This window comes from Ixodes scapularis, unplaced genomic scaffold (genome assembly GCF_016920785.2).
Source record: "Ixodes scapularis isolate PalLabHiFi unplaced genomic scaffold, ASM1692078v2 ptg000658l_1__unscaffolded, whole genome shotgun sequence".
Taxonomy (NCBI): domain Eukaryota; kingdom Metazoa; phylum Arthropoda; class Arachnida; order Ixodida; family Ixodidae; genus Ixodes; species Ixodes scapularis.
The window spans coordinates 905,040-921,427 of NW_024610018.1; positions in this window are offsets into that span (position 1 = coordinate 905,040).

The window sequence follows — 16,388 nt, forward strand, 5'->3', positions numbered from 1 at the left end:
AACTTAGATTTTTGTAACCCTTCTAAGATCCCCGTAATCAACTGCAAAGCAAAATTTGCGTTTGCTCCATTGCACATGATTATTCTTTTTTATACTGATTATCCAACACTTATTGAGCAAATCCCAATAGAGCCACAGAGAAAACCACATCTAGCCTACGCACGCTACTGTACAGACAAAAAAGCGCTGCAAATCAGCCGTGCGAGTTACCATCCAAAATGTCTGATGAATCCTTCCGATGATGAGTCCTACTCAATGTTACCCGTTTTGTTATCAGCAAGCTGCCTCGGCTATTCGCGCTATCATGTGCTCGCGATAGATTGTAGTTTGTTTCAATGTTTTATATATCTGGCTTGTTTTATTCCTAATTCTGAGTTGGAGAACACTCATTCGATCTTTGTCCCACTTAAAATATACTGAGCCGACGGCCTGAAATCCTAAAGGCTTCGTAAGTTTTGAATAGATTACTCTGCCACACCCGAAGAAATCTGCAGCGTAATACATTTGCAAGATTAAAACTAATCAAATAATGTTCTAAATAATTGGTCAACGGCAACAGAACATGAAACAACAGACTCGCGATTGCTGGCTGGACAAAAGACGCAACCTTAAAGATCCCAAAAATAACGAGTATATTCTTGAAAATATGACTTGTCAAGATAAGGCGCTTTTGTGATCTACGAAACAATGGGCAAGAGAACACAATTTTCAATATGTTTGGCACCGAAATGGTAACATCTTTGTCAGGAGGAACACCGATTACCCTGCCAAAACAGTAAAAAGTGAACACGACTTGTCAAACATGAGCTGAGCAAATGGTGCTTGCAGCCTTTCTCTGCATTTTTTTTGTACTTTCTTTTGATATGGCATTCTCGGAATATGTAGTGCCTTCTGATTTCAAGCTTGCATTGGAGAAGCGTTTTCCTTATCAACTTACTGTTGACATATTAATATTCGAGCAGCAAAAATAAAAGTGTTGATATTGAGGGTTTTTTTGCTGAGCTCTCTGATATCTAGATTATTATTCATTCATTCAATCATTCATTCATTCATTCATTTGTTTATTTTTCGTGCTCATAAACAGCTTGAAGCCTTGATAATGATGCACAATTAACATACAGCGAAAAGAATTCTACGAATTGACAATACTGCAAAAGATGGGTTAAGAATGTCAATGCAAGAATCATTGAAAGTATTATACAAGGTCTGAATACGTGTCATGGGGCAGGTTCGAAAAAATTCATTAACATTAAACCTGGTACACGGAACATACCGATGTTTTCAGATCGCCTTTGTATGAATGTTTCTTTATTAATCGCAGCGAAACCCGAGGGGTGTGTGTGTTAATTTTGATTAAAGAAAGTTTTGATTGCGAGTTACTGCCTTCGTTTACAGTTATCACTAAAGATTACGAAGCTTTACCATTGCGAAACAAAAACGACTTCGTTTCGGTAATTTACCGCCCCACTGCAGTCGCTTTGCCCCCTTTTTTGGATTTTCTGAGTGCTCTTTTTGATTTAGCAAATGAAAAGAAGCTGAGCAATATATGCGGTGGCGATTTTAATGTGAACATGTTAAGTAATACTGTCTCAAAAAGGCAGTTGGAAAATTTAATACTTATAAATGGTTGTACTGTAATAAACTCTCCGACCAGAGTTACCTCAAAACCTTGATTGATTGATTCAAAACAAATTACGAGGAAAGTCGTATAAGATCTTGAATAATTAATTATGACCTCAGTGATCATCTTCCAATTTTTATGTGTGTCAAAATGAATAACATAAAAAAGAAAGTTCCAATAACTTCTGCGCAAGTCCAGTCTGTTACGCTGGATGGTTTGGAGAGGTTCACGGAATGTGTGGCAAATACAAATTGGGATGATATCTTTTCAAAGAGCGATCCCGATGAGGCATTCAAGTTTTTTCTTGGGCGGTTTAAAAACATTTATCAGAGCACTTTTCCTTGCAAACCAATTGAAGTGAGGAAACGCATTCGGAAACCATGAATAACTGTAGATCTACTTGAAAATATAAATGTTAAAAATGCGCTATATATAAAGTTCACAAAAACTAGAGATCCCAATCATCTTCGGACGTTTAAATCGTCCCGTAAGCAACTGACAAACACCCTGAAAAAAGCAAGAAAGCGTTATCATTATGAATCCTTTAGAAACTCTGTAGGCCATTCTGACCTTACGTGGAAGAACTTGAATTCAGTTATAGAAGGCAAAACGTCCCATCTTGTAGAATGCATTATTTCTGCAGGGGAGAAATTAACTGGCGTGTCGTTGGCAAACGAATTTAATGACAAGTTTGTAGATTTGCCTCAAATTAACAGTAGAGATGTTGCATGTGACCATATGTTTCTTCAGCAGTTACACCCACCTTGTGTAATGCCAGCAATGGTCTTCAAGGTTTTAATAAATGATGATGATGATGATGATAACTTTTAAAGCTAGGGATTTCATTTTTTATTGCCAGTTACTAATACACAGGTGTCTAATGTCCTTATGGAATTAAAAAATAGCCGTAGCTATGATGTTGATGGTATGCAGATTTGGGCGGTGAAATATGTTTTACCAATGATCACTCCCTTCTTTACTTGCATATTTAATTTATGTTTTTCAACTGGGGTGTTTCCGCAGCTTATGCAAAAAGCTAGAGTGTCTGTACTTTATGAAAAGGGAGACAAGTACGACATAAATAATTATACACCTACTTCTATCTTGTCGGTTTTTCTAAGGGCTTAGAAAACTTATTCACATTCGTCTGTCAATTTTTTAATAAACATCGTGTAATTACTAATGATAAATTTGGGCTCATGAAGCATCGTTCGACAGATGTAGCATTACTAGAATAAAAATAATTTATTATAGAGAGTTTTGAGGCAAACCAGGTAGCTTAAGCCGTATTTATTGATTTTACGAAAGAATTCGATTATCTAAACCATAATTTATTGCTATAAGGACTTTATCCTTATGGAATTCGGGGCCAACCACTTACGTTGCTTCAGTCATATTTGAGTGATCGTAAGCAGTTTGTCTATTTAAATGGCTTTTCATCTAATACAAAGTCTGTTTTCTCTGGTGTACCACAAAGGAATATTTTGGGACCTTTGCTATTTAACATTTATATTAACGATATTGTTAACATAGATTCTCTTTCTAAATTTGTCATATATGCAGACGATACAACCCTTTTATTTTCGGCTAAGACTAGTGGTGAACTTATCAACTGCGCAAATGATACTTTAACAGGGTTGAAAAATTAAATATCCGACAACGGACTTTAAATTAAAAGTAGTAAAACCAAAGGAATTCTCTTTCGAACCAAAAATAAAGGCGTTTTTATAACGAAAAGTCTCGTAATAAGTTGAAATGTCATAAAGATAGTGGAGAATTTGAAAAGTCTTGGCGTAATTCTTAACCAGTATTTGTCTTGGGACGACCATGTAAGCTATATAGTTTCTAGATTGTCCAGGGTCATTGGATTAGTCTCACGAAACTGTTTTATTGTACCAAACAACGTTAGACTACTTACTGTAAACGACTAAATTTTCGCGAGAACCTAATTTTCGCGAATTTCGCGAATTGCCTACAATTCGCGAAAAATACGTCCCGCGAGCAATTCGGGCAATGTGTGGACGCTACGGAAGTTACACTCGATTGGCGAAAATTAGAACCCGCGAAAATTAAGTCGTTTACAGTATATATCAAACTACATTTACATCCCACTTAAACTACTGCCACCTGGTACGGGGTAGAACCACCAGTTCAAATCTACAAAAAATACATCTATTACAAAAAAAATTGTCCGCTTCATTGCTAATGTTTCTTATATTTAAAGCGCCGAGGGTTTGTAAAATATATTTTGTTGCGCGTTTTCGATATGTATACGTATAAACTTGTAGTCCGCTCTAAGGTAGAAAAAAAAAAGAAACGTGGATCTTCTGGCCAAACTTTCTAAACTGTTACCTCCTATCCAACTCGTTCGGCGGCACGTTGGACTGTGCCTCTTTGCCATAACAACTATTCCATGGCTTCTCTAAAGTATATGCTACCTACTTTACTAAATTTCCTCTTAAACAAAAACGTTGATATAATGTCTTTCAGAATGCGAGACTTATTTCCTTATTTGAATAGAATTTATTAGTTTTTTGCGATAGGTCGTACTCTATTTTGTATAAAATGTTGATGTTTTTGCTGTTGCTTTGTATTTTAATCTGTCATGTGAAACTGTAAGGGAGCAGGGGGCTCCGTCAAGCTGTTAAACAACTTTTTCCCGCTACTTCCTCCATTCCTGTATCGAACGGGAAATAAACTTCATTCATATTATTATTATATTAAGCCACTGAGACCTTTAAATGCAAGACACATATCACAGGAGGATACGAAAGCATTATAGTCCAGCGGGGGAAATGTTTTCAAGTAATGTTTCTACAGGGTTCTACACACACGTCACAGAAATGACCTTACCTCTTTCGTGACAAAGCATCTGCGTTACCGTGCATATATCGAGGACAACGTCAAGGACGGCATCTAGGAGAACGTCGAGGACGAAGTGACGTCTAGGACAACCTCTAGGACGACGCCGAGAACGACCTCTCGAACGACGTCGAAGACGACGTCACGTACGGCATCTTGGACGACGTCATGGTTAACGTTCTAGAGGACAACGTCAAGAACGACGTCTAGGAGGACCTCTAGAATGACCTTAAAGCACCCCTGAAAAGAAACACAATTTTTTTGAAGCAGTCTGGTTGGGACACGCGTGTCAAAAAATAAATTTTACGCGAAAAAAATAATTTTTAGAGCAATATTGACGGCGAGAAATTTATATGAAATTCTGCGCGCAAAGTCCATGACGTCACTGGTCATTCCGGAATGACTATCTCGGTCGAGAAGGCGAAACCCCTCCACCCCTTTTTCACGCGCCCGAACTGCCGAGAAAGAAAAACAAATGGAAAGGAGGTGACTGCCGACTAAATCGCATCTCGCGCAGTCAATATTGCTCCATTTTTTTTTCGCGTAAAGTTTGTTTTTTGACACGTGTGTTCCAACCAGACTGTTTAAAAAAAAATGAAAGCCGTTTACAACTCCCTGTAACGCCGAATTTGAGCGCAGCTCTTGAGGAGGAGGAGGGAAGGGTACTGGGGGGATCAGTTGACTTCGGAAGGGGGGGGGGTCACGTGACATCGGGGGTCACGTGACCTGGGAGATCACGTGACCTCGGGGGGAGGGGTCACGTGACCGGGGGAGGTCACGTGACGATGACGTCATGAGTGATGATGACGATGCGGATGCCGATTACGTCATTGGCATCCGCATCGCCATTGTCATCATGACTGATGACGTCATCAGTGACGTCACTGATGGTGTCATCGGCATCGCCATCGTCATCATCACTGATGACGTCATTGTCACGTGACCCCCAGGTCACGTGACCCCCCCCCCTAGGTCCTCCCGAAGGAACCCGAGGTCCTCCCGAGGTCCTCCCGAAGGAACCCGAGGTCCTTCCGAGGTCCTCCCGAAGGAACCCGAGGTGCTTCGAGGTCCTGGGGGGGTCACGTGACGATGACGTCATCAGTGATGATGACGATGACGATGTGCATGCCGATGAAGTCATTGGCATCCGCATCGGCATCCGCATCGTCATCGTCATCATCACTGATGACGTCATCGTCACGTGATCCCCCCCCTAGGTCCTCCCGAAGGAGCCCGAGGTCCTCCCGAGGCCCTCCCGAAGGAACCCGAGGTCCTTCCGAGGTCCTCCGCTCCTTCGGCAAAATTTACCCATAATGCACCGCGCGGTTACGCCGACGGCGACGCCGACGCCACTCAAGCCGGAAACCGGCGCCTAAGAGCTGCGCTCTAAAACATTTTTTTTCTTTTCAGGGGCCCTTTAAGGGCGACGTCTACGACGACGTCGAGAACGACGCCTAAAGAACGACGTCAAGAACGACGCCTAGAATACGACGTCTAAGACGACCTCAAGGACGACCTCGATGATGACGCTAAGGACGACGTCCTTGAGCATACAATTGATCGGCGCGTGCTAACGTCAGTCCAACGCATAAGGTTAGGTTCCGGAGGGAGGGACGAGAACGCAGGAACGTCGAGTCCGGATTGAGTTTTAGATTATAAAATTGAAAAGAAGAGGGGATGAATGGTCGCTCTCGGCTCAACCAGACCGAGCGTTCTTCTTTTCGCGCGCTGCCCTGGTCCCGCGCTCCCCTTTTTATACCCGGACCGTTGATGCACGTCATGGCTCGCGCAGCCTTCTCTCCCGTTGATTGGTAAAGCGGTAGGTGGTGGCGACAGAAATTTGGCTGTAGCCAGTTGTTCAGGATGGCGCGAGTCCTTCAATGGTGGTTGATGAAGAAGTCTCGCGCCGTGGCACGCTTGCGGATGGTAAGTGCCCGGGTGCTATGCTCTGCAGCGCAGTTCAGTGGTTTAACTCCATACCCGCGTCCCCCCCCCCCCCCCCCCCCCCGCCCTTTTTTCCGGATACGCCACCAGCAGTTAGGCTGGCTCCTTAGCAACGATGACGCTGTTGCACTGGAGCCACATGAGGTGTCGCAGCCAATGGGAATTCAGGCGCCGTTTTCGGAGGACCAACAACGCCGGCTTCGCGCTATGATACAGTTATTGCTTTCACATTAAAATTTCAGAACGAACCACGCTCTTTCGCGTCAGTGGTACGGTTTGCTTTCTTTTAAGCCGAAAGCCTTACTTGTCCCAGAAGCGAAAAAAACGTCGAAAAAGCGATAAAAATACGTTCGAACGGCACACGCCGCTTCATGGGCGGCCATATACACTTGTCCTATTACCTTGGCGTAGTCCATGCGGTCGTCCTTGGAGTCGTTCTAGACCTCTAGGACGACCTCACTTGTCACATTACGTAAAAAAAAAGCGGCGGCGGCGTTGTGACCGAAAGATGGCCATAGAAATACGTCATCAGCGTGATGTTGACCGTACGTGTGCAAAAGATGCGCTTCGGACTTTATCTGCGCTCGTTGTATGCTTTGTGCAATGGACTGCGAGGCGACCGCTTCTACATCTACGGCTTCGACATCGGTAGCAGTATCTACATCTACGGCGGTTTCCGCAGGCAAACGCGGCCCTCCACGCAAATACGCCACAACCTCCTTAAGTGCCCTCCTTTAAGCGTCGTTCTCGAAGTCGTCCTAGACGTCGTCCTTGGGGTCGTACTAGAAGTCGTCCTAGACGTTCTCTAGACGTCGCTCTCGATGTCGTTCAAGACGTCGTTCTTAAAGGGGCCCTGCAATCATATTTAAGCGTCTACCTTTATTGCGGTTTCCACTTCTCTTCGGGTTCGGGCAAGCCAGCGGGCACGGAGAGAGTAACTCATCAGTGCGTCATATTTTGACCGGACGACGCGGAAACTTCTTCCACCTACGGGGGCGTCCCGCGGTGCCGAAAGCGCGCGATATGTGACGACATCGTGATGTTTTTAATCCTGGTCTTACTACTGGTCAGAGCCGGTCGTATGGACTCGAGACCCGGCCGGTTCCGAGCGTTCCCAATGCCTTCGGCGAGCAGGTTTGGCTTGCGGTTGGGCAGCGCGAAGTGGCTCCTGTTCTGAAGTGATCTTTACCCGTGTTTGCTGTCGTCTGTGGGAAATAAAGTGTCCTGCCGAATTAGTGTTTAGTCGAACAGCAAATGCAATGCGAGCCGCCCTGGCCGCCCACTTCATCCAGCTTATGCTGCACATGCTTTAGTGGCGCCCTCTCGAGCCGTCGACACGAAGTGCGGAAGCCGTGAGCGCACGCTGAGCTGACTACCCCTCCTTTAGTTGACGGCCACCCAAACCAGGACCAAGGACATCATTAAGGAGGTCATTTTTTGCCTGTTCTTGTAATTTTAATTGGCTTATAACTTCTAAAATAAAGCAAAGTTTGAGAAAGGAAAAGTTTCACTAAGTTACTATACGTTTAGTGCGCTTAGGTTTGGTGCGAATTAAAATCCAGTGAAAACGTCGTTGCAGGGCCCCTTTAAGGCCGTCCTAGAAGTCATTCTAGGAGGCGTCTTTGAGGTCGTTGGAGAGGTCAGCGTCGGCGTCGTCCCAGACGCCGTCCATGACGTCATCCTGGACGTCGTCCTATAGATGTTGTCCTAGGTGCCGCACTTTGTGTCGATCTCTAGGACGTCGTCCTCGACGTCGTCTTATACGTCTTCCTGAAGTTTGATACGTATAGAAAGAAACATTAGACAGTTTTAGTGGACCGTACGCTATAGCTTTGCGTACGCAAGGAGATTGCGGGTCGTGAGTGCACATGCGCAGAACGCAATAGAAGGGCTAGCGTATTACGTACGCACGCAACGCTGGGAATTTTGCGTTGCTGGCTAGCGGGCCTTCCGGGACGCTCTCGAGAGATCTCGGACCCAACGAGAGCGCCAGTTTCAAGATGGCGGTTGCCTCGACTTGCGCAGCTAGGGCGACGTGGTGTTTTCGAAGTTGTGTTACGTGAAATTACGTGGTGTTCAGCTCGGCGATTCTTTCTGGGACCTACCCCGGTCGAATCAGATCGCCGTGCAGCTGAAGGAGTGCACAGTGGAAATGTTCGCCGTTCGCAGTGTGCGTCGATGCTGCGATCTGCTCAACGCTATGCCTATTTTCACAGTTCATCGGCGACGGACGAACGACTCTAAAAGAAATCGCCGAAGGTCTCGCTATGCACTGGACATCAGGTCATAAATTTCATTCCGCGATAGCATTGATAAAAGGTGCCGTTTCCACGGGACGACTGACGGAGGCTCCGCGATCGAATTTGGCTACGCACTCGTACTTGTAGCCTCTGTACCCCGCTGAAAAGCGCGCTTGACGAGGCAGCTGTGGCTTGGTTTAATTTAAAAATGGGGGGGGGGGGGGGGGATCGGTGGCCGAGTGGGCTGAAGCGCACACCCAGCTCGACGCGCGTGGAGCGAAAGCTCGCGCTGCAGAACCCAGGGATCCCAGAGCCGTTTATACTGAGAGAGTTTGGCCGATGGGCGGAGCTTGTTGGCCGCTAGAACAAGCGGATTTCGCGATAACACAATATGGCGTTACTTCCTTGTCTTGTTCATTCCTGAGAAATCGCGTAGAGTTCCTATGAGTCAGTGCCACAGTATGGCGGACAGAAGTAGTCATCCCCCGGTTGTCAGACTACGCTGCTGTGGTTGTCAGACTGTCAAACTCTCCTTAAGAAGGCCAAACTCTCTCAGTATAAACGGCTCTGAGGGATCCTGGGTTCGAACGCCACTCCTGCCCGTTTCGATCTGGATGAGCATCGTACTGGCGCGCGGTCGTGTATCACTACTGCGTGGTACACGTTAAAGGCCCCAGGCTAGCGGTTGTACTGCACTGGCTAAATTGCTCATCTACAGCGTGTGACTCGTCGCAACTTTAATGGCAGACCAACTACACGCTGTATAAATATCCCCACAACCCAATTATTATTAATATTTGAAATAAAATGATTGGACACTTTCTCTTTTTCAATATTTCTTTCCAGGAGCATGGTTGCGCTATAAGCACGCGGAATTCTACGGCTCTAGCAAATTTAACCAAGATCATGCGCGGTGTTCACTCGAAAACGTAACGCACAACTAAATTTGGTCCGAGCAGGTCATTTTTAGCGTACGCTATACTATTGCTTATTGCGTACGTAACATCAAGCAACGCTATACTAAAACTGTCTATTACTCGAAAACATTTCTCCCGCGGAACTGTAATGCTCTCGCCTTCCTACACGTAAGGAGTCCTAAGTGTACTTCTGTAATTTTTTTAATTGCTCGGTTTGTGACCAAGAAAACAGATGGCACGCCTCAGTTATATATCTACATCCATGTTGAATAAACCTGAGACTGGGGCAGAAATTAACGTATAAGTTGAAGGAACAGAAAAGGGCAGGACGACGTCGTCCTGTCCCTTTCTGCTCTTTCAACTCATATGTTTGTTATTATAATGTAACTAAATGCAAAGGTGCAAGCGAGCTGAACATTCTTGTCCAGCTCGCTTGCACCTTTGCATTTAGTTGCATTACAATAATAACCTTAAATTGCAAGCTTCACCCTTGTTGAAGTTAGACTGGTGATGGCTGATAAAAACTGTTTCCTCTACTGACGTCTAACCCCTGGTTAGCTCAGTTGGTAGAGCGCTCCACCTGTAATGGAGAGGTCCCGGGTTCGATACCCGGACTAGGCGGATTTTTCGGTCGCGCACCAGTCATTTAGCTGTGTTTGGAGATGTGTGTTTGTCCTTTGTCCCTCTTGTTCCCCTTCTCCAGGAATTATTTTCGTCATATATGTTCATTTCTGCCCCAGTCTCAGGTTTATTCAGCATGGTTAACATTCACCAGCTGGCCCGCAACCATACTATATTATACCTATATCATTTATGCATAAAAGAGGTAATGCGCCCGACGAATGTGATGAGAGATATTAGCTTTTAAACGGCAAATACCCAAGAGGCTTATTATATAAACATATGTTAGGATAAGATTTATAGGAACATAAACATATGTTTATATCCCTACAGCAAGATAAACATTTGGATTACAATTATGCTACAGCAAAAGTCGTTGCTTGCGTCATGGGAAGTACACATTTTGATAAAAACAGTTTGAGAATTGGTTTCAAATGTGACGAAAGACATTATTTGCGTCGGCAAAAAATATTCCAAAATCGTCACGGGTGAATAAACAAACGTTTACGGACTACAAGATGGTGAAAAATGCTATCGCACTTCTACGACGATCTGAGCAACGATTTCGCCTATAATGTGAATTTGATTTCGTTGGGGCTTACAGGATCGCAGGGAGGGACCAGATCTCCAACTCTGCAAAAAGTAGAGCTGCCCATTGTGGACATTAACACCTGTTTGATAGACTATCTTCACGATCATCCAGTTGATACCTCCACCATGATCTGCGCTGATCCCAAGCTAGGTGGAAAATCAACCTGTCAGGTAAGAAACAAGACCTACAGAAACTCCTATTGTTGGGGAACTAGAAATAATAGTGAAATAGTCTTCAATAAGACGCTTAAAGCGTATGCATTTTCATAAAGCGTGTAATGCCGGTGCTTGAAAGGCGTCTCAATGCTCGTTCACACAATTGCGACTGCTTACGACCAAGTGCGTCGTGACTAGGGGTGTGGCGAACCTTTGTCGAACCGGATTTTTAGGTCGAACTTTTGGGGTTCGACTGGGTTGAACCGGTTCGACGAACATTCGACCTTTTTACCAGATTCGACCGGTCCGATTTTGGGGACAGTGTGGCCAGACCTTGATACAAGCATGCCTAAGTTGGGAGAATTTTTTTATGCAAAGTGCTTTTTTTCAATTTTATGAACAGTTGCAATTAAAAATAAACTAATCCTAATCACTGAAAAAGTTAATTTAATTTTTTGTACTGTATTAACTGAAATAACCAATCAGTGCTGCGCTTAGTTCACCCCTTAGCCATCAGCATCCAATCCGAAACCAATTGGCCAAGCTGCCGCGCATGCGCATAGCAGTCGAACCTTTGCCGAACTTTTCACAAGAAGGTCGAAAAATCGAACCTCGACCGGTTCGCGACACCCCCAGTTGTGAAGTCTTGTGGTCTCTTACAACGGGACAACACACTATCGCCATCTCTCGCGTAGCCATGGGCGAATGGCGATTTTTGTATATTTATTATATTTTCGCGAGTTATTTTATTACGATTGTCTTGAAAGTCTTTTGACAATATTATAAACAACTACATCTTGTTGATAGTACCTACATTTCATCTCGCAAATACAACGTGTCCCTCCCCCCCTCCCCCCAAAAAAAGAAACAACCAAAAACATAATTTTTTTTTTTTTTATTGCGAAAATTAGCTAAATATACGCATCAATGAACGCTCGTTTTCCGCCAAAATATAGCGCTAGCGCTTTGAACCAGATTCCAAAGTTTCAGAACTGGGTCGCTAAACTCGTCAAATGCAAAGTATGGGCCGAATTTTGCAGAGCGTGCATATTGGATCGTCGCGACGACGCCGTCACGCGGGACGAGATGTCAATCATCCAAACTTTCTCTGTGCTCCAATAGACCTATTGCTATATTACCCAAGCATCAAAGAGAATGCAGGGATTGGTGTTCCACGCGCCGCACGCGCTAACCTCAGCGGTAGTAACTTTTCTAAAGCAAATACCTAAAACAAATGGCATCTTGCACGCGCGTTCGTCAACGCTTTATTTTGGTTATTTACTCCAAATCTTTTATACGGGAAAGGCGTGCCCATGTAGCGCGTGGAACACCAATCCCTGCATTCTCCTTGATGCTTGGGTAATATAGAAAATGGTATATTCCAGAGAGATTGTGAATCACAGTCGTATCGAGCTTCATCGGAGCGCGCGCCAGCAACACCGTGGGGCCAGGCGATTGAACGGCTGCACTGATGAGGTTGTGCTCGCGTGTTCCTACATCCCTACGCCGCGTTAGAGTCGATGCTGTCTAGATTTTCCGGGGCTTTGAATACTCTGAAGTTTCACGTCGCAAGATCGTCGTTTGTAGAAGTTAGTGGTGAAGACAAAGTGACATTTCACAACTTTGGGACTAAGTTATTTCAGACCAAAATTTCCGCTTCGGAGTCGAGACGAAGGTTGAACTTTGTGATATTGTGGAGCCGTGCGCGGCGAACGCGGCATTAGAGCTCATCTTCCAGAACTCTCAACAACACCGCCGGGGTCACCCAGAGGCGGTGCGTATAGACCGGCACGCGGGCTTGACGTCACGGAGCTGCGGCGGCGCTGCGATCGCGCCGGAGCCGGGGGGTGTGGGCAAAAGCGCGCACGTTTCGCATGGGCGTCATAGCATTTCAGCATGCCGCGAAGCTGTGTTGCCGTTAATTGCACCGAAAGGTACAGAAAAAGTAGCGGAGTGAGTTTCCACAAGTTCCCGACAGACTCTGAAAAACACAGAAGGTGGATAATATCCGTGGATCGAAAAGAATGGTCGCCTCGCGCGAACGACCGTTTGTCCGGCGAGCACTTTCTTGAAGGCAAGTGCGGCTTCCATTTCAATCTCCGTCCCGAGGCTTCCTTATGTGCAGGGAAACCGTTGTCTAATCGAGACCACCGGGATTTTATTCCCATGATGTTCACGCACAAAGCACCGGCCAAGCTCTCGTCGGAGGCTCGCTACGCCCGTTCTTCCAAGCAGAAGGGGATCGGCGACAGAACGGCAGTGTTGTGGGTGTTCCCGAAAAAATGTAACGAAATACGTAACTCGTTACTTGCAAATAAAAGGTACGCGTTATCGACCTATGTTACCTCAAAAGGAAAGGAACGGGTTACCGTTACCGATAGAAAGTAACGCACGTTAATTCTCCGTTGCCTTTTAAATTATGATTTAACACGGTTTACTGTTTTGACACCTTATGTTCATGCAGAAACTGAACATAATTACTTCATCTCTTTTTACGGTTTTACCTAAATACTGAAGAGAAAAAACGCAAAGAAAAACGCAGAAAACTCAGAAATTGACATAGCTTGGCGCCTAAAAACACGGGATAAATTGAAGTGTAATTTCGTTAAGACTTGGTAAGTAGTAACGAGTAACGTAACTAGGTTACTTGAAATAGTAACGTAAGAACATTGTCCGTTACTGTGTCGAAAAAGTAACGAGTGTGTTACTAAGTTTCTGAAAAAAGTAAAGCGTACCTGGTAACGCCGTTACTTGTAACGTGTTAGCGCCAAGACTGCAAAACGAACAAAGTTTTACTGCTTGTTATGTCTTGTGGTCATGAGGGTAGGAAAAAATATCATACCTTTATTTGAAGACGCTGTGTGTATTTAATCCATTAATAAATATACTTCCGCAGACCCACAGTCTGCTGATCCCGCGCCGGCAGTGCGGAATACGACTCGAAGTAATCGTAGGACTCGAGAGACTTGTACGCCTGCACCGTGTCGGCCGTGAACTATCTTGGCGAAACAACTAAATAAATGACAACGTGAGCCGTCGACTTCGGTTGCAGCAACTTCACGTCGGAAGTCCAGTAGGCCTTGTTTGCGGCGTACGAATCCTCGAAGGCAACGCCGTCCACGCACAGTTTGTTTCGATACCGCTGCCGTTCAGGCTCGTTTAGAGAGCTCAAATGGTCGGGCATAGCATACGACATACGTTTTCAGGAAATACGACGCACAAATGAAGCTAGAAGCGTCCCTGCAACGTCAACAACGAGCGCACGACACACAACGCAGTGGCGAACACACAGAGAGCCGGACCGCGTTTGCCACATAGCTTCCGCGCATGCGCGGCCTTCCGGCCGTGTTGGTAAACAGAGCCGCTCCGCGTGTCGGTGTATAGTGACGTCGGTTGTGTTTGAGGGAAGAAGGGGAAACGGGTGTTGGCCAAGAAAAAACCTGAGGAAGGGGAAATAAAAAAGGGGTACGATCAACACAAACACAAACAAAAAGAGGGGCAAGAAAGTGCCGTACAAAATGTTCGCCCCCCCCCCCAAATTTTTTATTATACCTTTCTGAAATGTCTGGGCACTATATAGGAGGCTATGGTTTGGGGCTGGGGTGGTCGCCTTCTCCCCTTACCCCTTTATGACTTGGAATAGCGCTGCGTGCAATTTTCGAAATAATGGTTCGAGAGGTTCTAGAACTAAAACGGTTCGCATATCATGAACTCACGAGCGGCCATGAGAGACTTTGAAGCGAGAGATTCGTGCTACAGCTCGTAGCGTGCAGGCGCGTTCAGTGACGTCCTTTTATAGTTCCAACTCTTGACGTCAGGGTGAGGATAATCAGTCTGTGAACGACAAATTCGATGGTGCTCATTCAAATTGATGGTGACAACTTCAATTCTCTACAATAGAAGCTTGGAGTCATCGCGTTCTTAAAACATCACCGTCAATATTAACGACCTGATATTAATTACTCTTATTTCCGTTGATTGCAGCAGAATAGATCTCAAGCCTGGTTCAGACAGTTGCGTTTGACTGCGTTTGACTGCGTTGCGGCAGCGAGAAACCAGGACATCCCTGCTGCTTATATCGCGTGCCAAGGTGATTCCTTGAATAGGATTCCACGCTTCATACGGAGCACAGATGTGCCGGTGACTCACTTTCGGTACTGGACGCAACGCAGTCAAACGCACTCAAACGCAAGTGTCTGAACCGGCCTTAAGTCTGGCGAATCTTGGAAATCCGACCACACCGACGCTTTTGGCGGCCTACGTAGCCCATAGTCACTGCATCCAAGAAAAAAAAACAAAAAAACAGTATATATTTTTTACGCCAACGGGGGAACAATAGCCCGGAGGTAAAATCCACCCGAAGGCGGACAGCGCTATTCGGCTGGTTCTGACCTAGCCACGTCGAACTACACTTTGATCAAATTCAAATGGCCGAGAGAAAGGAATAGAAAGGGAGGGACCTTTGTTTTAGTAAAAGCTGGTTTATGGGGGAAATATGACCGATATTACACTGTCAACTTCGACGGGGTTGATTTTAGAATGCAATTATCCCAATCCACCGCCGTGCTTTTTGGAGGCCATGAAACATGTTGGTCGCGCTACCTCGAGCAGCTCTTGTTCGGCGCCTAGGGAGGGGTAGGGATTTTCGCCTTTTCAATTGAAAAACTTCACGCAATAAAGGGATCCGCGGGTTTGTAAGAAAAGAAAACTTCGCGGTAATCTTTCGGCTCCTCCCACCACTATGTCCTAACAGAAAGAACCTTCGTGTTTGACGAGTTTAGCGGCCCTGGCCGGTATTTCATTCAAAAGTTATATGTGATTTTCTGAAAGTTTCAATGGGAAAATGTGACCCGTTTCCACCTATTTTTTTGGCAAATGGTCACCCTTTTCCCAATACAAAATTCAGAAAATGGCGTTTCACCTTTGAATGTGAAAACGCTAAGTTCTGAAAATTTGGCATCTAGCTCGAATCGCCAGTCCTATATTTTGGGCGGGAAATAAGCGTTCGGCGATTGGTAGTTTATTTCTGCGAAGAAAAAAAAAACTAAATTTTTGTTAAGACATCTACTAGAAAGCCTCCGGGAACTAGTGAAATGCGGTTCCAGTGTCGCCTCACAGATGACGCCAGAGTGCCACTATGTTTTCTCGTCCTAAGATATGGCATATTTAATTTTATCTCATGTATTTGTTTAGGGGCCTGTGGGGCATTATATAAAGCGAGATATGATACAACACTTGAAAACACACAAAAACCAATAGTAATTAGAACCACGTAAGAGTTACAATCTGGTAGGACATGGGAGGTTAGCAGAAGCGTAACGTGTCTGACTGGCGGAAAACAATAGGTCAGAAACGAGCACTATTTCCACGGGGAAGGAGGAACTCCCTTCCCGAGAAAATAGTACTCGTGAGAGGGATGGTAGTACCCTATAGAAA